Here is a 27,299-nt window from a genome sequence, read left to right as displayed (position 1 = left end):
ACCTTTCCACTCACTGACTGCTTGAGTGCATGGACAATGCGGTCTTTCACATGATGGTGGAGGGCTGGGATGGCTTTGCGAGAGAAGTGGCGACTGGGTAGGTCATAGCGTGTTACTGCATAGGCCATGAGTTCGCAGAAAGCTGCGCTTTCCACCAACCGATAGGGCATCATCTCATACGAGATTAGTTTGGCAATGTGGGCGTTCAAACCCAGTGTACGCGGATGAGAGACTGAGTACTTTCTTGACCTACTCATAGTGTCTGGGAGGGTGAGTTGGACTTGAGAGCTGCATATGGTGGAAGTAGCAGTGGACAGGGCGGACTGAGAGAGGGTTGATGATGGTGATGGAGTTGGTGTTCTTTCTGATGGCCTAGATTCAGTATTTCGTTGATATAACAGTGGGATTCCCTGACTGCTGTGGCCTTGCAACGACACCTCAACATTTGCTGCTATGCTAACCGGTGGGCTTACAGTGGGGGAAACAATGTAGCATTGCTGACTACCTTCTTTGTGATCAGTTGCACATGTGGTACTTGAGGTTAGGTGTTGTGTCCACGCTTGCAAGTGCATGGTTGTTAAATGTCTAAGCATGCAACTGGTATTCAAATTTTTCAGATTTTTCCCTCGGCTAAAGGTCTTTGCGCACTTCTTACAGATAACCTTGGCCTGATCATGAGGATTTTGTTCAAAAAAGTGCCACACTGCACTCTTCCTACTTTGGCAGACATTTTGCAGCCTAGCACGCTGTGATATTTTGACCCTCTGGACAAGCTGTCCAGCAACTCTTTTGATTTTTGGAACCTGTCTTTGGAGTGCTCCGTGCCTGCCATATAACAGCTGTTGCGATGTCGATGTCTGCTGTGGATGCTCCTCATCTGAGCTATTGGAAGCAGCACCCTCTTCCCCCAATGGATGCCAATCTGGGTCAACAACTGGGTCATCCATCACCTCCTCTTCAATGTGATGTGCACCTTCCTCTGTGTCACCGTGTATGGTGGTATAGTGTGCGGGAAGGGGCACCTGAGTCTCATCAGGGTCAGAATCTGGCTCTGTACACTGCGAGGACAATGTAGTGCTCTCAGTGAATGTACCAGCAGAATCATCTATCAGTGGCTGTGCATCAGTGCACTCCATGTCAGATTCATCTTGGCCTGGGTAATTCACCATTTCACTTGATAATCCAGGCATGGTATGTGAAAACAGCTCCATGGAGTAATCAGTAGTATGGCCTGCGTCATCCTTCAATCTTGGTTGGGGTGAAGGACACAAGGAAAGGTGTGGTTCATGAACATGAGCCTCCAATGACGACTCAGTGCTTTTATTTTTTACAACTTCAGAAGAGGAGGCGATAGAGCTGGAGGCTGAGTCAGCAATGTAAGCCAAAACTTTTTCCTGCAGCTCTGGCTTTAAAAGCGGTTTGACAACTCCTAGAAAAGTAAGCCTTCGAGGCCTTGTGGAGCCATACGATGACGCAGGCTCAACACCTCCTGCATTCGGTCCTATTTTGCTTTTGCCACTACCATCAGATTCACCACCAACACCATCATTACCAGCTGCCAACCCCCGCCCAATTCCACGGCCTCTTCCACCAGCCTTCCTCATTTTTGGTAGAAATGTAGACAAAATCCAACAAACTATATAGTAATGTAAAACAAGGTACAAGGTGTCTATAGGACAGGGGAGATTTTGAATTTCTGCACACACTTGTGGACACTGGACACTTATGGATTGTGTGAGGCCCACTGAATATCAGAGCGCTATGTCACAGGCTCGATGGCACAGGTGTGAAAAAAGTGACTACAGGATAAGGGAGATTTTGAATTTCTGCACACACTTGTGGACACTGGACACTTATGGATTGTGTGAGGCCCACTGAATATCAGAGCGCTATGTCACAGGCTCGATGGCACAGGTGTGAAAAAAGTGACTACAGGATAAGGGAGATTTTGAATTTCTGCACACACTTGTGGACACTGGACACTTATGGATTGTGTGAGGCCCACTGAATATCAGAGCGCTATGTCACAGGCTCGATGGCACAGGTGTGAAAAAAGTGACTACAGGATAAGGGAGATTTTGAATTTCTGCACACACTTGTGGACACTGGACACTTATGGATTGTGTGAGGCCCACTGAATATCAGAGCGCTATGTCACAGGCTCGATGGCACAGGTGTGAAAAAAGTGACTACAGGATAAGGGAGATTTTGAATTTCTGCACACACTAGTGGACACTGGACACTTTTGGATTGTGTGAGGCCCACTGAATATCACAGCGCTATGTCACAGGCAGAAATTGGCTAGTGTATCACAAACTACAAGGTGTATATAGAATTGGGCAGAATAGGAATCTCCCTAGAGTGTAGGTCTGTAAGAACGGAACAAGTCCTCCACTTATCCTTCCAGAGTGACACACAGATAGCTTCACTGTGGCCGTGATAACAGCCGTTACACAGTACTGAGAGGAGCGTACACGTACACGGCTGTCCGGTGTACGTAAAATTGTCAAGCTCCGTGTTTTTTAAGTATACGGACTGACACACGCTGTCTCTCTATAGTTTTGAATGTGATCAAACAGCAAATATATTTAACTGTTTGAAAGCTAGACAAAACTAGAAGGTGCAGGTCTGTAAGAACGGAACATGTCCTCGACATTCTTACAGAGTGACACACAGATAGCTTCACTGTGGCTGTGATAACAGCCGTTACACGGTACTGTGTGAGGAGTGTGCACCGCTGTATGGTGTGAAAAAATGCACGCTCAGTACCTCAGCAGGACAAAAAAAAAATTGGGATTGCTTTTAAAAAAGCAGTTTGCAGAGCAGTGGGTAAACAGCAATGCAGCCGTCAGGAAGCCTTAGAAGGCAGCCTAACAACCAACACCGCTGATCCACCAAAATATAGCCTCCCCTTGCACTGCACACACAGTGACTGGTGTGTTGTACAGGCAAAATCGCTAGCAGCAGAAGCAGTTTTTTTTTCTTCTTCCCTGCCTAACGCTCTCCCTACAGAATCAGCAGCAGCAACCTCTCCCTATGCTAAGATCGGCAGAAGTAAGATGGCGGTCGGCGTGCATGCCCTTTTATACCCCCTGTGACGCCCACCAAAGCAAGCCAATCACTTGCATGCCCTTCTGAAAGATGGTGGTGACCCGTGCCTATGTCATCACGTTGCCCACAGTGTCCGTGGATCCTGATTGGCTGAAAAAGAGCACAAAACAAACTTTTGAAACGCGACTTTGGCGCGTAAGTCGCCGACCTCGTGGCCGACCTCATCCTAGGGTCGGGTTTCGTTTCATGAAACCCGACTTTGCCAAAAGTCGGTGACTTTTGAAATTTTTCGATCCGTTTCGCTCAACTCTACTCCTGGCTGTAATATCCGGCGTCTCCTGACTCCAGCACGCTGGGTGCTATAATCTGCGGCCTCCACTCCAGTGTATTATACTCCTATTACTCTTTTTATTATAAAATTATCAAAAATACATTCAGAAACAAAACACAATACATAAACTGAAGAAAAACCCACATAGACAGACATAAAAATGTGCAAACATGCGCTATCAACTGAAAGTCCAGATCCTTTCCTTGCCCTCCACTAGGCTTTTGCAGCCTAAGGTACCCCCAGCAGGAATCTACTAAAAGAAAAAACAAAGAAACATAAATAACTCTCACCGCGTTTACTTCATTCATACCTATTTTACTATTTACAAAACCCAAAAAAATAACCCTTTCCTGGCCCTCTGCCTTGAAAAAAAAAAAGAACTCCGCCATTTTGGACAACAAACCCCAACTCCCATTACACAGCAAAGATTTTTTTGTTTTTTTTTTCCACTCCCACACATGGCAACAAGTTCGTAGCCTTTTTTCCACTACCTTGCACCTCAGGTCTTACAAGTTTGTAGTCTTCTCACTGCAAAATCAGGTCCACGAAAGTTTATGGCCTTTTTATTCCTAAACGAACACTATTTTTTTATTTCCAGGGTCCATAGAGTCTACTTCTCCTGCCCTGCTCCTTTGTTCCTCTTGGCATCCGGTCATCCATCCACCACCCCCCATGCACCCCCCTCCCAACCTGACTACACCCAATCCACACACACTAACTAAAAAAAAGTGTGGTTTTTTTTTTTTCCATTATACCAATGCACAACCAAAAGACATTTTTACCCAAAACTCTCCATACAATTCCATCTACTTACGTATTAATATACAAACTAAACACAGCTTTTGCATACCCAAGGCCCAAGTTTGGCACCTGTAAGCCCAATATCCATTATATTTCCTGTTTTTAAAACAAAAAGCTAAGGTGGCATGCACCAGCCCACCACCAGGAAAAGGAGTTCTAGAGGCTCCATCAATAACTAACACAATCATCCTGTCCCTCAAGAACTAAGACTGTCCCTACTTCTATCCCTAAAAAGAAACTGTCCCTACCTGTCCCTATTCTACCTAACTTATTATAACTAACTATCTGTCCCTCAGTGCCTGTCCCTCCCTGTCCCTATCTGCCCCTACTTCTGTCCCTCAACACCCAGTGACCTTATGCTGTCCCTACTACATTCACACAGGTCTGGCTCTCCCTAGAGTGTTTTTCAAAAGGAAAGGCCCCTCCAAAGCCAAGAGGCCTTCCTCACACCCAACCTTTCGAACTCCAAAGAACGTACCCTCACCAGGTCACCCAAGATGTTACTAACCACCTCGTCCCTTGGGAGGAATTTACGCCGCGTCGACACTAGACACCGTGCATTCCAAGTGTAGAACCTAACCACTACACTGACTAGGAATAAAGTGCCCCGGTCTCGGCCACCCAGGGATCCGAATGCTCCATAGGCCCACTCGGCGTAGGAGAGGGACATCAGCCGTGGCCAACGTATGGAAGCACCCACCCTGTTGTAAACCTCTGTATTAAAGGGACAATGAAGCAGGAAGTGCTCCATGCTTTCCAGCACGTCGCCACACTCTTCACGGGGACAGCCCCGATCATCAGAGCTCCTGTACTTCAAGTTCTCCTTTACATACAGCCTCCTGTGGAAGCAGCACCAGGCCAAGTCCCAAAAGTTCAAGGGGATCCGTTTAGAATTTAAAAGCCTGAGCCCCACCTCCAGATCTCGGCCTGGGCAATCCTTAAGGGTCAGGGGATTCTGGAAATGGGTCAACAGAACCCTTCTGTCAAGGCATTGCCTCAACATGGTCCTGATTTCCCACATTCCCAGACTCCACCAGCGGATCAACTTCAGAACCGGGGTAGCATAAGCCAGGAGATGCCCATGAGGCATGCAGAGGTCCTTCACTCGCCCACCTGTCTCCCATTCCTGGAAGAAAGGCCAAAGCCAACCCCTGCAGGAGACTACCCACGGAGGAGCCCTCTCTAGCCAGAGGTTGGAAATGTTGGCCTTAAGAAAGGTGTTCACTAAGAACACTACTGGGTTGACCATACCCAACCCACCTAGTCTCCTCATGCGGTATGTGACCTCTCTCTTGATTAGGTTGAGCCTATTCCCCCATAACAACTGGAAGAACAGGTTGCAGACCCATGTCCAGAGAGGTTCTGGCAAGATACACACGCTGCCCAGGTAAATTAACAAAGGAAGCAGAAAGCCTTTTGCCAGGGCAACCCCTCAGGGTCAAAGACCAACCCTTCCACTGGTCCACCTTTTGGGCGGCGATCTTAAGTCTGCCCTCCCAATTTTGCTGGGGGTAGTCCCCGGGGCCAAATTCGATGCCTAGAATATTGGCGGTGGCCTGGGGCCCTGGAAGGGTGTCCGGGAGATCAAAACTAGGATCTCCCCCTCCCAGCCAGAGACCTTCACACTTATCCCGGTTGATCATGGACCCGGATGCCTCCGAGTAGCGTACATGACCCAATCCGCCTCCCCTCTCGAGGATACAAAGACATCATCAGCATATGCCACCACCCTCAGAGAGGACCCAGAGCCCGCCTGGTCCATCCCGACTCCCGCCAACGGTCCACGATCTACCCTCCTCAGGAAGGGATCGATCGCAAACACGTATAAAAGTGGGCTCAGAGGACAGCCCTGATGGACCCCCGAACCCACCTCAAAAGGGCAACCCGACCAACCGTTCACCAGTGGAAAAGTCTCAGCCCCTTGGTACAAGATCTCTAACCATTTGACAAACCTCCCAGGCAGACCGTACCTCAAAAGGACAGACCAGAGGTACTCATGGTTGACCCGGTCAAAGGCTTTCGCTTGGTCTAATGACAGCAAGTACCCCTTCCAGTGACCTGCCCTACCCTGCTCCACTGCCTCTCGGACACCGAGCACAGCACTAAAAGTGCTGTGGCCTGGAACAGAGCAGTGTTGGGCCCCCGAAAGGAGTCGAGGTGCAAATTTCACCAGCCGATTAAACAGCACCTTGGCCAGAACCTTCTGGTCCGTATCAAGAAGCGCTATGGGACGCCAATTCTCGATACGGGACGGATCCTTACCCTTTGACAGAATAATCAGGGCTGACCTCCTCATTGAACTAGGAAGAGTGCCCGAGGAAAGACACTCATTAAACACCCCTGTCAAGAGGGGGACCAAGGAGTCCCTAAAGGTCTTGTAAAACTCAGATGTTAAGCCATCCGGACCTGTCGATTTCTTGGGCCGGAGCCCATCAATGGCCAGTCTCACTTCCTCTTCCCTGATTTCTTCTGCCAAAACACCAAGAGAGGGATCATCCCCTGGCTCAGGGATGGCTTCAGCCAGGAAAGCCGACATCCCATCCCGATCCAGATCCTTCTTTTCCAAGAGGTGCGAGTAGAAGGACCTGACCACCTCCAGGATCCCTGATTTGGATCTCTTCAGGGACCCCGTACTGTCGATCAGTCCTGTCACCATCTTACAATTCACTGACATCTTACAGTTTCTGTAAGGGTCGGGCGAGCAGTACTTCCCGAAGTCCCTCTCAAAAACCAAAGATTTGTGCCTATCATACTGGCACCTCTTGAGTAAAGATTTCACTCTGGTGATTTCCTTGCGGTCACCTCCAGTCGAGACGAGCTGCTCGAGTTTCCTCCCCAGAGCCCGGTACAGACGATGTCTGTTCAGACTTCTGAGATTTGAGAGCTGACGGAAGAACCCGCCGCCCGCTTTTTGAAGATCTCCCACCACTCTGACTTACTACTACAGAGATCCAACAGCGGTACCTGGCTCTGAAGAAAATCCTCAAAAGATTGTCTCACCTCCGCTTCTTCCAGTAGGGACGAATTGAGCTTCCACAGCCCTCTTCCCATCCGGGAAGTCCTTGCAACATTCAGAGAAAAGAAAATTAAACAGTGGTCGGAGAACTCCACCTCAACGGCGGACACAGCGGAAAAGATGGCGTCCTCCTTCAAAAAAAACCTATCTATCCTAGACCTACAACTACCCCTATGAAAGGTGAAACCCCCGTGGCCTGGGGTGTGCCGGATGTGGACATCCACCAGGCGAGCATCACTAGCTATGCTATTGAGCGCGACGCTATCATAAGCCAGGCGATCTCCGGGACCCCCCGGTCTCGGGACCTCGTAATGGTGTTGAAGTCCCCACCGAAGACCACCTGTCGGCTAGTAAAAAGAAAGGGCTTGATCCTCAGGAAGAGACATTTTCGGTCCCACCTGGATTGTGGACCATAGATATTAATGAGCTGAAGCTCTTGTCCCCTCATGAAGACATCTAGGATCAGGCACCTCCCCATTTCCAACTCAATAACCCGTCGGCATTCCACATCAGCGGCCTTAAAAAGGACCGCCACCCCGCTATACGGCTCTGCCGCAAGAGACCAGTATGAGGGCCCGCACCTCCACTCCCTCCGTGCTTTATGTATGGCCCCCATGTCCGTTAGTCTGGTCTCTTGCAAAAATAAAATTTCTGCCTCAATTCGGGAGAAAAAAATCGAAGGCCGTGAATCGAGCCGCATCTGACTTAATGCTGGCGACGTTCAAGTTCGATGGCCAATTTCTTTCCCACCCCGCTGCTGTCATTACCTGGGGAGGAGTCCTCAGACACCTTCCTTTTGAGGGATGAGGAAGTATCCATCCCTCCCCCCCAGCGTCCTCGCCTCCGGGCTCCAGGTCTGTCCCCCCCCTCGAGAGGAACAGCGCCCCCAGAGGGATGGACTCCGCCCTCCCCTGAAGGACCCTCCGATGCTGCCCCCGGCCCAGCACCCTCGTCTTGCGGCTCATTATCTGAGTCTCCGAGGGCGCTGAACCGGTTGGTGAGTTTGATCAGAGGGGGGTCAGCGGGCCCATCCGTATGTACCCTCACGGTCGGGGGCGGGGGAGACCTTGAAGACTTGCCAGCCTTCTTCCCCCTCGATTTACGGTTGGCACGCTTGTTTTTGCCACCTGATGTTGTAGGCTGCTCTTTGACCTCCTCATCAACACTTTCATATTGTGAGGAATTGTCTGAGTCAGCCGCTTTGTCCTCCCTCTCCAAACTCCTGATCTCCTTCACTCACCGCTTTCTCCCCCAGGGCCTCAGAGGCTTTAGTCGCTGGCCTAGAGGGGGGGGCGGGCATCACCCCGGTTGCCCGAGGCTCCACCCGCCCCTTACCATCATGGCGTCTTACCTGCCTCTGCTGATACGCGGGGCCCCTAGCAGCGTTGCCCTTCCTCACCGACCCCTCAGCCCTTCCCCTTCCGTTGCCACCTGCCACAGTAGAAGCGCCACCAGGGGTTGCCCCCTCACGGTCTCCCCCCACCGGGCCTGTAGCGGCATTGGAGAAAGAGCGAGGGCAGCGGCTGAGCGGGTGACCTAGGTCACCACACAGGTGGCAGCGAATGTCCTTGCACAAGGCGGCAAGGTGACCTACCCCACCACACAACGCGCACTTCTGCACTTTGCAGTTGGCGCTGAAGTGGGTGGGGTCGCCGCACTTGTGGCAGACCCTCGGCTGCCCCTGGTAGAAGACCAGGATCCTGTCCCTTCCCAGGAACGCCGAGGAAGGGATGTGGGTGACCGTGCCGCCGGAAACCTTCAACTTTACGATGAAGGTCCAGCCCCCCGACCATACCGAATTCATCCCTGTTCTTTTTTGGGACCTCGGTGACTTCCCCATAACGGGAAAGCCACGTCATAATGTCCACGCCTGCGAGTGACTCGTTACATGTGATTACGGTCACTCGTTTGATGGCATTTTGGCGAGACACCGCCTGTACGACGAAGCCTCGCCATCCAGGGCTCTTCTCGCACCAGCTCGTAATTGGACCAGAAGAGCTCAAGCCCCTCTGGCCGCACGAAGCTGACGTCGAAGAAGCGGGACGCCGAAGGATGTATTAGGGGGAAGATGTCATTAGCCCCAAAGCCCATCTTTAGGAGGAGCTCCACCACCTTGCTCCTGGGTGGACAGCATCATTGCCCCCCCCACCTAAGACGGACCACATTCCTTCTTGGCGGCCCCTGCCCGGCTGTGGGGAGAGACCAAACAGTCCCTCCCTTTGATTTTGGAAGGCTGCTAGGCCATGTCTCTATCCAGAAAGAAAAGTCCACTGTCCTCCACTCTACCATGATCGATCTTTCTCCCCTTTGGAGGGCCTCCAGGAAACGGCGGTGCAAACCGCAGTCCCTGGAGCCCGGAGGCGAGGAGTCCCCCCCGGAACCACCCCGACCCCCAGCTGCGGCCCCCGCATAATTACGTTGGGGCCTCGCGGCTGGGGGGGGCAGATGGGTCAGCCCTCCCTCCCTCCACCACCACCACTCGTGCTCGCACCCTCATTCACTCTCCCATTCACTCTTTTATTATTTCCACTCTCTCCGGCACTCACTCCAGCATTTACTGCCACATTCACACTCGCACTCACTCCCTCATCCATATCGCTCACATCTCAATTTATATCCTCAAACAGCTCCTCAAAAATGTCTTCTATCTCACTCCCACTCTCACTTCCAGATAAACCAATATTTACATTAGCAGATAAACCAGTATTTACATTAGCAGACTTGGTGTTGCAATACCCCTGCCTTCCTGCTGGGGGCCCTGACTGGCCAGTGCTCTGCTCCTTGGAGCTGCTGGCACTGCTCCACCTCTTGTCCAGGAGTGCTGCTGCCCCTTTAAATACCTCTGAGCAGAGCGCACTCAGTACGCCCTGCCCAAGCCTGGGAGTAGCAGCAGCTCCTGGGTTCTCTGGCTCTATTTTTTTTCCTTTTTGCGGTGTCTTTGCACTGAGGGCAGTGGCGGCCACTGCCACCGCACCCTGCCCTCTGCTGTTCGCCCCCGCTGGCTTCCCAGGGAGTGCCAGAGCCCCCGCACCACCAGATAGAGGTAAGCGGGCTGGGGACCCCGACAACTCCCTACCGACTTTTGGGGGCACCATGCTGCTTGAGGGGGTAAGCGGGACAGGAGGCAGCGGGCCTGCCGAGGCCACGCCCCCCCACCGGCCACAGCCACCCCGGGCAGAGCAGTGACCCCTTGCGAGGCAACGCCCCCCCGGGTGACGCGGGCACAGCAGGCGGGGCCGCGACCACGCCCCCCCGCCGGCCACAGCCACCCCAGGCAGAGCAGTGACCCCTTGTGAGGCCACGCCCCCGGGTGATGCGGGCACAGCGGGCGGGACAGCGGCCACGGAGGACACGCCCCCCCCGCATGCCGCAGCCTTTGCAGGCCGGGCAACACTCTGGGAGGCCACGCCCCCCTCGCGGACCATCACCGCCTTCCTGAACCCACCACTTGACGCTGGCAGGGCTGGCCACTCCCCCTCGTAGCCCAGCGGCGGCGGTGCCCCCAGCACGGACCCCTTTTTGGGTCTACGTGCCGGGGACCCCGCTCTTGCCACGGGCGCCGTCAGAGGAGCTACCAGCCCCTTGCACTTTTTTAGATGCTGCTTCACAGCAGCCTCTACGCCCTTTCTAGGTCTCTGGACCCCCATAAGTGGACCAGACTTAACGGACCGATGCGTGGGGGATCCAGAGACCCCAGCACTCACCGCCGGAGGTGCGGCCCTGGCTGTACCCGTGCTGAGTGCCAGGCCAGCCCTCCCTGTCACCGGGGACTGAGCCCGGACACCACTACTGCCAATACCGCCAGTGGCTGTTACACCACTGGCACCAGCACCGACCTCCATGTCGCTGCCTGAACCTTCATCGCCACCACATGTGACGGTAAGGTCCAGGCACACATCACTCTGCCCGCGCCCCCGCTGCGGACCCACCACAGGGCCCAAGCCGGGGTGGACAGAGGGCCCCATACAGCGGGACAGAGGGGCCCCGGAAAGAGGGACAAATATAAGTTTGTCAGCCACGGTGTTTTTTGGCTTGCGCTTGTTTTTTTTCTTTTTCCTCTTTCCGGTTGCCCCGTCCTCAGGGCAGACCTCATCCCCAAAGAGCAGTGTGCCAAACCGCTCTGGGGACTCGATCTGCCTCACCTGTTGTAGGACGAGGCAGCCCCCCTCACTACTACTGTCCCCACTTCCACCAACCTCCCCCTCGCTCCCACTTTCCTCCGAGTAACTGGAGTCCGGTGGGAGAGCCAATTGCTCAGGGGCAACCCCGCTGCATGTTACCTGGGTGTTGTTGCTCACCAGGCCTTCAGGTGGGGCAGTGTAAAATAATGCTTATCCTTGTAAAATACTTAAGACTAGTTACCAGATAAAAATATAGTGGTTTATTTGGATTCTTCCATCAAAGGAAAGATTATTACAGAAAAATATAAAAACAGGTGAAAGAGAGATTGTCCATTAGTTCATTAGTGCGAAGATTGGTCACCTTCTTACTCTGAGATCCCACATGGCAAATGGCCTCTGTCTCTCTTAGGCTTCTTCGTAGTAAAGTAGCATACCAGCTGTTCAGTTATGTCCAAGCAGAGATGTCTGTGTCTCATGATGATGAGGGAAGGAACCAGCGACCTCTACAGTTAGCCATGAATTATATACGTCTCTTGAAGCACGTGATCCTGGTATATATGGAGTTTGACATTTACCATGAGCCAAGCTTCAAATATGTAGTGGAGCTGACATTTACCACTTGCTAAAATAGCACATGCAATGGAAGACAATGTCCCGTACAGAACATATAAGAATACAACTTCATAACTAATATAAATCCATAACTAATATAAATCCATAACTAATAATATTTAACAATTCCCCCTTTTGAGGGAGACAGACATTAATTGGAACCCTCGAAATATAACAAGATCTTCTTTCTTCTTTTCTTCTTCTTTGACAAAATAATTTAATATCAATAATAATAATAATATCAGATTACCGTTATAAGTACTCAATGACATAATTGATGTGAATTCATGTTATGGTAAGCCGTGAACAATATTCATATAAAAAAATGTATAATTATACTTCCCTAAGGCTGGTTTCACATTTGCGTTTTTTAGCGCTGGAAAAAAATGCATACGTGCGCATGCGATTTTTCCCCTATATTTAACATGGGTGCGCATACCTGCGCACTTGTAAGCGCGTGTATGCGATTTTCATGCGCTGCGTTTTTTTGGGGTGTGCGATGGTATTTTCCAGACGCTGCATGTTGCATTTTTTGGCCCTTGAAAAAATCGCATGCGCACGTATGCGCACGTTTTGCGCTAAAAATGGCCATTATAGCCTATGGATGCGCATACGTGCGCACTGGCATGCGCAGGTATGCGCTTTTTTAGCGCAGCGTTTTTTGGGTGGTGTCCACTTTTTATCCTAGTTAGAATCTTCTAAAGTCCAAAAAAAAAAGGCTATATAAAGGAGGTGCCTGCCAAAACTCTGCCACTACTACACTAGACAGATTGAAGAGCAGACATTCAACCAAGAACACATTATATCAGCGAAGAATGTGAGTATATTACATTATATGCCTGTCCTTTTAAATTATGTATGTACTAATGATTTTTATTATTTTTACATGCAGTATGTCTTCAGAATCGGAGTATTCCCCATCGCGGCAGGAATTGGCGCAAGCAGACCGTGAGGTGATTATTTTCGTGCATCTGGTAAGTATATCTGCTGCTTCTCCAAATCTCTTACGTTTTTTTCAACTTTCAGACATCGTCATCATCATCTGCGGACGGGAATAGTGAGGGCGAACAGCAGGAGCAGCGAAGCCAAGTCCCGGTGGTGATACGTAATGTAAGTATCAAATGATTTGTAATTTTTTTTTTTTTTTTTTTATCTTCTATTTTTACTCTTTTTTTTTTTTCTTTTTTTGTAACTTTTTAGTCAATTTAAATTTGATTATTCTAATGAATGTGTTTTGTCTAGGTTCCACAACGGGATGAAGACGTCTACCTGGATAATGAGCAGCTCATCAGCCTGGTCCAGGAGCGTTCGCCGTTGTGGGACAGCCGTGACCGGCTGTACAAGGACAATGTGGTGACACGGCGGCTATGGAATGAGGTGGCCGCAGCGTTGATGGATGGCTGGGACAGCGCCACAGCATCCGCCAAAAAGGCGTTTAGTGAGTATTTCCCTGCTCTGTATTGTGCCGCAGTGACTGTTGTCCTTGACGGCACTGTTGGGTTTCGTGCTAGGCGTATTCTAGCAGGAAACCCAACAGTGTCATCGTGGTCTACAGTGACTGCTTTGAGTATTGTATTGCTACATTGTGTCGCAGTGACTGTTGTCCTTGACGGCACTGTTGGGTTTCGTGCTAGGCGTATTCTAGCAGGAAACCCAACAGTGTCATCGTGGTCTACAGTGACTGCTTTGAGTATTGTATTGCTACATTGTGCCGCAGTGACTGTTGTCCTTGACGGCACTGTTGGGTTTCGTGCTAGGCGTATTCTAGCAGGAAACCCAACAGTGTCATCGGGGTCTACAGTGACTGCTTTGAGTATTGTATTGCTACATTGTGCCGCAGTGACTGTTGTCCTTGACGGCACTGTTGGGTTTCGTGCTAGGCGTATTCTAGCAGGAAACCCAACAGTGTCATCGTGGTCTACAGTGACTGCTTTGAGTATTGTATTGCTACATTGTGCCGCAGTGACTGTTGTCCTTGACGGCACTGTTGGGTTTCGTGCTAGGCGTATTCTAGCAGGAAACCCAACAGTGTCATCGGGGTCTACAGTGACTGCTTTGAGTATTGTATTGCTACATTGTGCCGCAGTGACTGTTGTCCTTGACGGCACTGTTGGGTTTCGTGCTAGGCGTATTCTAGCAGGAAACCCAACAGTGTCATCGTGGTCTACAGTGACTGCTTTGAGTATTGTATTGCTACATTGTGCCGCAGTGACTGTTGTCCTTGACGGCACTGTTGGGTTTCGTGCTAGGTGTATTCTAGCAGGAAACCCAACAGTGTCATCGGGGTGTACAGTAACTGCTTTGAGTATTGTATTGCTAAATTGTGAAGCAGTGACTGTTGTACTTGACGGCACTGTTTTTTTTTATCAACAGTGGACAAAGTCCGAACACGTTGGCGTTCGATCAAGGACCGCTTCAACAGTGATGTTCGTGCTGAGGGCCAGGTTCGCAGTGGATCTGCGTCAAGGACCAGAACTAGATACCGTCACTATCACGCGTTGCAGTTCCTACGACCGGTCCTTGCCACAAGATCGTAAGTATTATACATTTTGGGTTTTTATTTTTATTAATCTGTGTTTTTCTAATCCACAGCTGATGCTTCTTGTAAAGGCATGGTAGTAATGATTTTCCTTTCTTCCACAGCACCTGGAGCAGCACCCTGCAACCTGGCCCTGGAGCGGTCCTTCGTCGGACGTCCTCTGACCCGTCCCAGCCATCCGACAGCCAGGAAGCACCTTGCAGGTCCCACACACACACAGCTGGTGACCAGGAAGCTGGGCCATCAGGTGTTCCCCTGTCCCAGGTCTCTGCCACTGGTTATGCGGGCACTACCCGCCAGCGGCAGAGGGCCTTGGACAGGAATGTCTTGCCCGAGTTTATGCATTTGAGCGAGACATTTAATTCCAGCCTCAAGTCACTGTCCGACAGAGTTGAAAGCGGTTTTGCACTGATGGAACGTGGTTTTAACCACTTTGAACACCGCTTCAATTCTGTAGAACAGCGCCTTGACCGTCTGGAGGCCGACCTCAACAGACCAGCACACCATTTTTTTAGTAAGATTGAAAAGGGCATGGCGGAACACCTTAGTCCTGATCAACAGCTGAATGTGCTGCAGGCCTGCAACAATGCTTTCTTGCAGGCTATGCAGCATAATCGGTACGGTCAGCAGTCAGTGGTGTCCTTTCCACCTGTGCCACCATTGACTCGCTTCACCTCACTACCGACTTGTGCTGCATACCACTGCACGGACACCTCTCTTCAAAGGCTGGACACCCACCGTTACACCACCACAAGTCTGAGTGCAGCTGGTCACTTCACCGACACCACCATGGCAAGCGCTGCTCCTGTCTGGAGCACCACCGCCAATCCCATGCATGCGTGGAGCTCAGCCACCACTAGGCAAACATGGAACAGCCCTGCCGCTACAACAACATGTAGTAGCCCTGCCACCACCACTCTGCAAACCTGGGCCATCACTGCCGCCACCAGTCCTCCTGCAAGGACGAGCACTGAACAAGAAGAGCAGCATCAGCCACCTCAGCAGCAGCAGCCAACTCAGCAGACGCCACCTCAGCAGCAGCAGCCACCTCAGCAGCAGCAGCCACCTCAGCAGCAGCCGCCACCTCAGCAGCAGCAGCAACCACCTCAGCAGCACCCGCCACCTCAGCAGCAGCAGCAACCACCTCAGCAGCAGCTGCCACCTCAGCAGCAGCCGCCACCTCAGCAGCAGCCGCCACCTCAGCAGCAGCCGCAACCTCTGCAGCAGCAGCCGCCACCTCAGCAGCAGCAGCCATACCAGCAGACGGGGGACCTACATTCCATATTTGCCCCTACTTCAAGGCGAAATCAATCAAGGCGGGCATTGGGCCAAAGTCGGTCCAGGCACACAAGCCTACGGCGACATGCCATTACAACTAATGTAACTGAACAGATTTCCTCTCCTACAAGTGTTCCAAGTTTAATTCCCTTAACTGGACTACCTTCCCCCACAAGTTTTGTTGCCCCTTCCCCTCAAACACCGTCTTCAACTGCAAGTGTTGCATATTCCCTGCACACCCCCAAATTGAAACCATCTGCCCCCAAACGCCGTAAAAAATAATTTTTAAATTTTTTTTTTGTGATAAAAAATAAATTTACATTTGTGGTTCACCATTAATAAGTTTCATTAATGTTGTTTGCGCCGCTCACACACACTGATGGGTAAATACATGTTAAAAACCAACCCAAGGGCTAGTATAGTCATATGTGAAATAACATGGACTAGTATAGTCATTCAAAGGCCTAGTGTAATAACTCTAGTTTTACCAAATAGAATCTGGTTTCATGAAAAACAAACTGTTGAAACTTGTCTAAAAAATAAGTTTCTTTCTAGTTTCACCAGTTTGTTTTTGTTGAAACAAGATGCTAGTTGTTAAAAATCGAGTTATTACAGTAGGCCTTGGTATGACTATACTAGGCCGTGGTATTTCACATATACTACTAGCCCCAAGGCCTAGTATACTCATATTTGAAATACCACGGCCTAGTATAGTCATTCCAAGGCCTAGTGTAATAACTCTAGTTTTACCAAATAGATTCTGGTTTCATGAAAAACAAACTGTTGAAACTTGTCTAAAAAATAAGTTTCTTTCTAGTTTCACCAGTTTGTTTTTGTTGAAACAAGATGCTAGTTGTTAAAAATCGAGTTATTACAGTAGGCCTTGGTATGACTATACTAGGCCGTGGTATTTCACATATTACTATACTACTAGCCCCAAGGCCTACTATACTCATATTTGAAATACCACGGCCTAGTATAGTCATTCCAAGGCCTAGTGTAATAACTCTAGTTTTACCAAATAGAATCTGGTTTCATGAAAAACAAACTGTTGAAACTTGTCTAAAAAATAAGTTTCTTTCTAGTTTCACCAGTTTGTTTTTGTTGAAACAAGATGCTAGTTGTTAAAAATCGAGTTATTACAGTAGGCCTTGGTATGACTATACTAGGCCGTGGTATTTCACATATACTACTAGCCCCAAGGCCTAGTATACTCATATTTGAAATACCACGGCCTAGTATAGTCATTCCAAGGCCTAGTGTAATAACTCTAGTTTTACCAAATAGAATCTGGTTTCATGAAAAACAAACTGTTGAAACTTGTCTAAAAAATAAGTTTCTTTCTAGTTTCACCAGTTTGTTTTTGTTGAAACAAGATGCTAGTTGTTAAAAATCGAGTTATTACAGTAGGCCTTGGTATGACTATACTAGGCCGTGGTATTTCACATATACTACTAGCCCCAAGGCCTAGTATACTCATATTTGAAATACCACGGCCTAGTATAGTCATTCAAAGGCCTAGTGTAATAACTTTTAATGGAGCAGATTACATTCATCCACTCAATGCTGACTTGTATTCCCCATGGACTTTCATTGGGGTTGGGTTTTGAGTGTTGTGTTTTGAGAAAATCACATACTTTGTTTTAAACTATTTGCACAATTTTATCTTGAAAAAAAATGGTTTCCTGATTCATGGCCTGCAGCTTTGCTCATTCCAATATATTTCACGCAGACTAGCAATGCTGCATTTTAACTCGTATGTGTATTTACCTGCCCAGGTGTGTGAACATAACAAAATTCAGTTATACATGGGAAGTTTTTTAATTAATCGGAGTTTAAAAAATATAGTGCACTCAGTAATGGTATCAAATAAGGATTTTTATTACCATAAACAACAACATTACACCATTTCATCTTGCCAGTGCACCCGTCCTACATCAGAAATAAAGTAGGCCGCAAATTTGTCCCTCATTTGGCCAACTTCAACGGATGACCTGAGAGTGTGCTGAGTGAATTCAGGCAATGGGTTAGGAGCATCATCGTCCAGTTCAAAGGTCGGGTGCTCTTTAGCCATCACAAAGTTATGTAGAACCACACAGGCCTTCACCACCTCATCGACTGTTTCAAGTTTAAGATTAATGGCCGTGCCCAGAATTCGCCATCTGGAAACAAGAATCCCAAAAGCACACTCGACAGTTCTTCTGGCCCTGGTCAGCCTGTAATTAAAAATTTTTTTGGTGTGGTCCAAGTCCCGGCTGGAGTAGGGTTTCAGTAAGTTTCCGCACATTTGAAAAGCCTCATCGCCAACCATTACAAAGGGCAGTGGCGGAGCTTCGGTGTGAGGAAGAGGCCGTGGCATAGGGAAATTAAATTGGTTGCCATACAACCTCCGGCCCATGTCTGAGTTTTTAAAAGCCTGCGAGTCATTACCACGGCCAAATGCTCCAATGTCCACTGCTACAAACATACATCCGGCATCCGCAATTGCAATGAGTACTATTGAAAAGTACTTTTTGTAATTATAGTACTCAGATCCCGTTCTTTGGGGTTTGATGATCCGTATGTGTTTCCCATCAACAGCTCCCAAACAGTTGGGAAAATTGCATACTGTCCAGAATTTGTCAGCAATTTCCATCCACTTTTCAGCGGTGGGCAGGGGCATAAATTCTGGGCAAAGAACATTCCAGAGAGCCCGGCAGGTGTCAGCAACAATTCCAGACAAGGTAGAGATTCCAATACGGTACTGGAAGTGTAGTGAGGATAGGGTTTCTCCAGTCGCCAGGAATCTGTGAACAGACAAAGAAGTAAAATTAATATTTATGTATATTATTTTTAAAAACTATAAAAAAAATATTAGTACATTCACGAAAACTAATTACCCAAGGTTTTGAATACTAAATTTACAAAAAAAAACATCAGACCACACCCCTTTGTTTTTAAAACATACCGTAATGTCACCAGTAGCCGTTCCTCAGGAGGAATCGCACGACGGAGCTGTGTGTCCTGTCTCCGGATGGATTGTTGGACACGAGCAAGCAAATCCATGAAACTTTCGTGGGACATCCGGATATAATCTGTAAATTTCTCCGGGTTTGACTGGAGCTCGCTGTAGAGGGTATGGTATGCCCCACGGCTCTCCCGGAGTTCAACAATCGGATGTATCCACATACGCCGCCGTCTTCGCTGCCTCTCTCTCTTCCTTTGTTCATGGCAAGCAACTGCATACGCCTGAGCCATCGCGATGTCCAAATCCAAGTTGAAGTGAAAACTCTTCCAGCGCAGATCCATGGTCACGAGAAGAATCAAGCAAATGTGAAGAATACTGTAGACAGGGTGTATATATATTAACATACCACACCCACAATGAAGTCCCATTGGTCTTGTGTGTTGTTGAATGGTTGTTTTTTCTTTTTTGTGGGGTTTTTCCAAAATCTGTAAAAAAACGCAAACGCACAAAAAACGCATACAAACGCGCAAAAACGCTGCGTTTTTTTCCTGCATGCGCATTAAAATGCTGGAAAAAAACGCAGCGTTTGTATGCATTTGTATGCGTTTTTTTAATGCGTTTTTTTGCGGGAAAAACGCGCTGCAAAAAAAAGCAAGTGTGAAACTAGCCTAAGTCTAAATTGAAGCATCTCAGGTCCAGTCATCATCATCTGATGTCATCTGGTCTTCATTTTGATGTCTTCTGTCTTCTTCTTGGTTCTTTTTTTTTAAAAAAAAGTTTTTCTATAGCATATAGATGTTGTAGAAATCGTGTTGTGTATCAAATCAAAGTCCATAAATTCAAATGTTGATAAGAAACAAAGTCTATAGATGAAATGCAGCTTTAATATCTGTGCAGTGTCACCTTTGAAAACCTGGGCTTACATTGGCTTGCCTTGGATATTCTGGAATCCCCCATCGGCACTGGTCTTTGAACAGGTGTGACGTCTTTGGTCAGCAAAGCAAGGGTTAAAATGACTCTTCCTTGCTAATCATAGCACCATAACCAGTCCTTGTCCTAATGCACAGGACATATGTCAGGGTTGGAGCTTCCTGACAATTACCTTATTGTTCACCAGCCTTCATCGAAGCTTTTCAGGTGATTGAAACCTCTGGAACTTGGTAAGAACGTGATAACACAGTTCATCTCAGCATCACAGGATCATCGTCCTCTGGTTGTCAGGTTAGACACTTTAATTGTGGCTGTCAGTGGTGGATACTGCACTTGTGGCTGTCAGTGGTGGATACTGCACTTGTGGCTGTCAGTGGTGGATACTGCACTTGTGACTGTCAGTGGTGGATACTGCACTTGTGACTGTCAGTGGTGGATACTGCACTTGTGGCTGTCAGTGGTGGATACTGCACTTGTGACTGACAGTGGTGGATACTGCACTTGTGGCTGTCAGTGGTGGATACTGCACTTGTGACTGTCAGTGGTGGATACTGCACTTGTGACTGTCAGTGGTGGATACTGCACTTGTGGCTGTCAGTGGTGGATACTGCACTTGTGGCTGTCAGTGGTGGATACTGCACTTGTGACTGTCAGTGGTGGATACTGCACTTGTGGCTGTCAGTGGTGGATACTGCACTTGTGACTGTCAGTGGTGGATACTGCACTTGTGGCTGTCAGTGGTGGATACTGCACTTGTGGCTGTCAGTGGTGGATACTGCACTTGTGGCTGACAGTGGTGGATACTGCACTTGTGGCTGTCAGTGGTGGATACTGCACTTGTGACTGTCAGTGGTGGATACTGCACTTGTGGCTGTCAGTGGTGGATTCTGCACTTGTGGCTGTCAGTGGTGGATACTGCACTTGTGGCTGTCAGTGGTGGATACTGCACTTGTGGCTGTCAGTGGTGGATACTGCACTTGTGGCTGTCAGTGGTGGATACTGCACTTGTGACTGTCAGTGGTGGATACTGCACTTGTGACTGTCAGTGGTGGATACTGCACTTGTGGCTGTCAGTGGTGGATACTGCACTTGTGACTGTCAGTGGTGGATACTGCACTTGTGGCTGTCAGTGGTGGATACTGCACTTGTGACTGTCAGTGGTGGATACTGCACTTGTGACTGTCAGTGGTGGATACTGCACTTGTGGCTGTCAGTGGTGGATACTGCACTTGTGACTGTCAGTGGTGGATACTGCACTTGTGACTGTCAGTGGTGGATACTGCACTTGTGGCTGTCAGTGGTGGATACTGCACTTGTGGCTGTCAGTGGTGGATACTGCACTTGTGACTGTCAGTGGTGGATACTGCACTTGTGGCTGTCAGTGGTGGATAGTGCACTTGTGATTGTCAGTGGTGGATACTGCACTTGTGGCTGTCAGTGGTGGATACTGCACTTGTGACTGTCAGTGGTGGATTCTGCACTTGTGACTGTCAGTGGTGGATACTGCACTTGTGACTGTCAGTGGTGGATACTGCACTTGTGGCTGTCAGTGGTGGATACTGCACTTGTGGCTGTCAGTGGTGGATACTGCACTTGTGGCTGTCAGTGGTGGATACTGCACTTGTGACTGTCAGTGGTGGATTCTGCACTTGTGACTGTCAGTGGTGGATACTGCACTTGTGACTGTCAGTGGTGGATACTGCACTTGTCGCTGTCAGTGGTGGATACTGCACTTGTGACTGTCAGTGGTGGATACTGCACTTGTGACTGTCAGTGGTGGATACTGCACTTGTGGCTGTCAGTGGTGGATACTGCACTTGTGACTGTCAGTGATGGATACTGCATTTGTGGCTGTCAGTGGTGGATACTGCACTTGTGACTGTCAGTGGTGGATACTGCACTTGTGACTGTCAGTGGTGGATACTGCACTTGTGACTGTCAGTGGTGGATACTGCACTTGTGACTGTCAGTGGTGGATACTGCACTTGTGGCTGTCAGTGGTGGATACTGCACTTGTGACTGTCAGTGGTGGATACTGCACTTGTGGCTGTCAGTGGTGGATACTGCACTTGTGACTGTCAGTAGTGGATACTGCACTTGTGACTGTCAGTGGTGGATACTGCACTTGTGACTGTCAGTGGTGGATACTGCACTTGTGACTGTCAGTGGTGGATACTGCACTTGTGACTGTCAGTGGTGGATACTGCACTTGTGACCGTCAGTGGTGGATACTGCACTTGTGACCGTCAGTGGTGGATACTGCACTTGTGACTGTCAGTGGTGGATACTGCACTTGTGACTGTCAGTGGTGGATTCTGCACTTGTGACTGTCAGTGGTGGATACTGCACTTGTGACTGTCAGTGGTGGATACTGCACTTGTGACTGTCAGTGGTGGATACTGCACTTGTGACTGTCAGTGGTGGATACTGCACTTGTGGCTGTCAGTGGTGGATACTGCACTTGTGGCTGTCAGTGGTGGATACTGCACTTGTGACTGTCAGTGGTGGATACTGCACTTGTGACTGTCAGTGGTGGATACTGCACTTGTGACTGTCAGTGGTGGATACTGCACTTGTGACTGTCAGTGGTGGATACTGCACTTGTGGCTGTCAGTGGTGGATACTGCACTTGTGACTGTCAGTGGTGGATACTGCACTTGTGACTGTCAGTGGTGGATACTGCACTTGAGACTGTCAGCCACGGTGTTTTTTGGCTTGCGCTTGTTTTTTTTCTTTTTCCTCTTTCCGGTTGCCCCGTCCTCAGGGCAGACCTCATCCCCAAAGAGCAGTGTGCCAAACCGCTCTGGGGACTCGATCTGCCTCACCTGTTGTAGGACGAGGCAGCCCCCCTCACTACTACTGTCCCCACTTCCACCAACCTCCCCCTCGCTCCCACTTTCCTCCGAGTAACTGGAGTCCGGTGGGAGAGCCACTTGCTCAGGGGCAACCCCGCTGCATGTTACCTGGGTGTTGTTGCTCACCAGGCCTTCAGGTGGGGCAGTGTAAAATAATGCTTATCCTTGTAAAATACTTAAGACTAGTTACCAGATAAAAATATAGTGGTTTATTTGGATTCTTCCATCAAAGGAAAGATTATTACAGAAAAATATAAAAACAGGTGAAAGAGAGATTGTCCATTAGTTCATTAGTGCGAAGATTGGTCACCTTCTTACGCTGAGATCCCACATGGCAAATGGCCTCTGTCTCTCTTATGCTTCTTCGTAGTAAAGTAACATACCAGCTGTTCAGTTATGTCCAAGCAGAGATGTCTGTGTCTCATGATGATGAGGGAAGGAACCAGCGACCTCTACAGTTAGCCATGAATTATATACGTCTCTTGAAGCACGTGATCCTGGTATATATGGAGTTTGACATTTACCATGAGCCAAGCTTAAAATATGTAGTGGAGCTGACATTTACCACTTGCTAAAATAGCACATGCAATGGAAGACAATGTCCCGTACAGAACATATAAGAATACAACTTCATAACTAATATAAATCCATAACTAATATAAATCCATAACTAATAATATTTAACAATTCCCCCTTTTGAGGGAGACAGACATTAATTGGAACCCTCGAAATATAACAAGATCTTCTTTCTTCTTTTCTTCTTCTTTGACAAAATAATTTAATATCAATAATAATAATAATATCAGATTACCGTTATAAGTACTCAATGACATAATTGATGTGAATTCATGTTATGGTAAGCCGTGAACAATATTCATATAAAAAAATGTATAATTATACTTCCCTAAGTCTAAATTGAAGCATCTCAGGTCCAGTCATCATCATCTGATGTCATCTGGTCTTCATTTTGATGTCTTCTGTCTTCTTCTTGGTTCTTTTTTTAAAAAAAAAAGTTTTTCTATAGCATATAGATGTTGTAGAAATCGTGTTGTGTATCAAATCAAAGTCCATAAATTCAAATGTTGATAAGAAACAAAGTCTATAGATGAAATGCAGCTTTAATATCTGTGCAGTGTCACCTTTGAAAACCTGGGCTTACATTGGCTCGCCTTGGATATTCTGGAATCCCCCATCGGCACTGGTCTTTGAACAGGTGTGACGTCTTTGGTCAGCAAAGCAAGGGTTAAAATGACTCTTCCTTGCTAATCATAGCACCATAACCAGTCCTTGTCCTAATGCACAGGACATATGTCAGGGTTGGAGCTTCCTGACAATTACCTTATTGTTCACCAGCCTTCATCGAAGCTTTTCAGGTGATTGAAACCTCTGGAACTTGGTAAGAACGTGATAACACAGTTCATCTCAGCATCACAGGATCATCGTCCTCTGGTTGTCAGGTTAGACACTTTAATTGTGGCTGTCAGTGGTGGATACTGCACTTGTGGCTGTCAGTGGTGGATACTGCACTTGTGGCTGTCAGTGGTGGATACTGCACTTGTGACTGTCAGTGGTGGATACTGCACTTGTGACTGTCAGTGGTGGATACTGCACTTGTGGCTGTCAGTGGTGGATACTGCACTTGTGACTGACAGTGGTGGATACTGCACTTGTGGCTGTCAGTGGTGGATACTGCACTTGTGACTGTCAGTGGTGGATACTGCACTTGTGACTGTCAGTGGTGGATACTGCACTTGTGGCTGTCAGTGGTGGATACTGCACTTGTGGCTGTCAGTGGTGGATACTGCACTTGTGACTGTCAGTGGTGGATACTGCACTTGTGACTGTCAGTGGTGGATACTGCACTTGTGGCTGTCAGTGGTGGATACTGCACTTGTGGCTGTCAGTGGTGGATACTGCACTTGTGGCTGACAGTGGTGGATACTGCACTTGTGGCTGTCAGTGGTGGATACTGCACTTGTGACTGTCAGTGGTGGATACTGCACTTGTGGCTGTCAGTGGTGGATTCTGCACTTGTGGCTGTCAGTGGTGGATACTGCACTTGTGGCTGTCAGTGGTGGATACTGCACTTGTGGCTGTCAGTGGTGGATACTGCACTTGTGACTGTCAGTGGTGGATACTGCACTTGTGACTGTCAGTGGTGGATACTGCACTTGTGGCTGTCAGTGGTGGATACTGCACTTGTGACTGTCAGTGGTGGATACTGCACTTGTGGCTGTCAGTGGTGGATACTGCACTTGTGACTGTCAGTGGTGGATACTGCACTTGTGACTGTCAGTGGTGGATACTGCACTTGTGGCTGTCAGTGGTGGATACTGCACTTGTGACTGTCAGTGGTGGATACTGCACTTGTGGCTGTCAGTGGTGGATACTGCACTTGTGGCTGTCAGTGGTGGATACTGCACTTGTGACTGTCAGTGGTGGATACTGCACTTGTGGCTGTCAGTGGTGGATAGTGCACTTGTGACTGTCAGTGGTGGATACTGCACTTGTGACTGTCAGTGGTGGATACTGCACTTGTGACTGTCAGTGGTGGATTCTGCACTTGTGACTGTCAGTGGTGGATACTGCACTTGTGACTGTCAGTGGTGGATACTGCACTTGTGGCTGTCAGTGGTGGATACTGCACTTGTGGCTGTCAGTGGTGGATACTGCACTTGTGGCTGTCAGTGGTGGATACTGCACTTGTGACTGTCAGTGGTGGATTCTGCACTTGTGACTGTCAGTGGTGGATACTGCACTTGTGACTGTCAGTGGTGGATACTGCACTTGTCGCTGTCAGTGGTGGATACTGCACTTGTGACTGTCAGTGGTGGATACTGCACTTGTGACTGTCAGTGGTGGATACTGCACTTGTGGCTGTCAGTGGTGGATACTGCACTTGTGACTGTCAGTGATGGATACTGCACTTGTGGCTGTCAGTGGTGGATACTGCACTTGTGACTGTCAGTGGTGGATACTGCACTTGTGACTGTCAGTGGTGGATACTGCACTTGTGACTGTCAGTGGTGGATACTGCACTTGTGACTGTCAGTGGTGGATACTGCACTTGTGGCTGTCAGTGGTGGATACTGCACTTGTGACTGTCAGTGGTGGATACTGCACTTGTGGCTGTCAGTGGTGGATACTGCACTTGTGACTGTCAGTAATGGATACTGCACTTGTGACTGTCAGTGGTGGATACTGCACTTGTGACTGTCAGTGGTGGATACTGCACTTGTGACTGTCAGTGGTGGATACTGCACTTGTGACTGTCAGTGGTGGATACTGCACTTGTGACCGTCAGTGGTGGATACTGCACTTGTGACCGTCAGTGGTGGATACTGCACTTGTGACCGTCAGTGGTGGATACTGCACTTGTGACCGTCAGTGGTGGATTCTGCACTTGTGACTGTCAGTGGTGGATACTGCACTTGTGACTGTCAGTGGTGGATACTGCACTTGTGACTGTCAGTGGTGGATACTGCACTTGTGACTGTCAGTGGTGGATACTGCACTTGTGGCTGTCAGTGGTGGATACTGCACTTGTGGCTGTCAGTGGTGGATACTGCACTTGTGACTGTCAGTGGTGGATACTGCACTTGTGACTGTCAGTGGTGGATACTGCACTTGTGACTGTCAGTGGTGGATACTGCACTTGTGACTGTCAGTGGTGGATACTGCACTTGTGACTGTCAGTGGTGGATACTGCACTTGTGGCTGTCAGTGGTGGATACTGCACTTGTGACTGTCAGTGGTGGATACTGCACTTGTGACTGTCAGTGGTGGATACTGCACTTGTGACTGTCAGTGGTGGATACTGCACTTGTGACTGTCAGTGGTGGATACTGCACTTGTGGCTGTCAGTGGTGGATACTGCACTTGTGGCTGTCAGTGGTGGATACTGCACTTGTGACTGTCGGTGGTGGATACTGCACTTGTGACTGTCAGTGGTGGATACTGCACTTGTGACTGTCAGTGGTGGATACTGCACTTGTGACTGTCGGTGGTGGATACTGCACTTGTGACTGTCAGTGGTGGATACTGCACTAGTGACTGTCAGTGGTGGATACTGCACTTGTGACTGTCAGTGGTGGATACTGCACTTGTGACTGTCAGTGGTGGATACTGCACTTGTGACTGTCAGTGGTGAATACTGCACTTGTGGCTGTCGGTGGTGGATTCTGCACTTGTAATTAACACAGTTACTCAGTAATCATAGCTTTGTTACCTTCTGGGACTTCTGGATAGCGGCATTCTTCTTCTTGCAACTGGTAAGAATCAATAAAGTTTAGAAATATGAAAAGTCTTTATTAACGTAATTTCAGTATCTTGCTTGAAGTCTTCATTCCCTATTCTATACCAAATCTGGTAATTTTCCTATCCTATAATATCACAGCGTACCATAGCAATCAGTAATATCCATATAATCATTATCAGAATTTGTACCGTATATGGATTTCAATGTTTGAAATAATAAACCAATAATAAGTGATAATACATTATTATCCATATTCTTCATGTGATAGAACATTTTTTTTTTTATGTCATAGGTGTAATTACCTTTTCCAACCCATAGGTGCCACTGTGTTTTATGTAACCAGTGTTTTCATCTTTATTAATAAGGAATATATTTATTATACTAATAATATGTAGGAATGTATAGCCATGAACCAAAATAAGAAAATATGAGTGAGCGAATGAATGAATAAAAGAATTGTTGCATATAACTCAGAAGTGAAACATTTCCTTTGTAATAGAACCATATCATCGCTATATTTAATGAATCAATATTCTCAGTAGATATTACTTTACTAAATA

The sequence above is a fragment of the Dendrobates tinctorius genome, unplaced genomic scaffold (assembly GCF_039654945.1).
Source record: "Dendrobates tinctorius isolate UK_male_01 unplaced genomic scaffold, ASM3965494v1 ptg000200l, whole genome shotgun sequence".
In the NCBI taxonomy this organism is placed as follows: domain Eukaryota; kingdom Metazoa; phylum Chordata; class Amphibia; order Anura; family Dendrobatidae; genus Dendrobates; species Dendrobates tinctorius.
The sequence above is the reverse complement of the archived record's forward strand: the minus strand, read 5'-3'. Positions refer to the sequence as shown.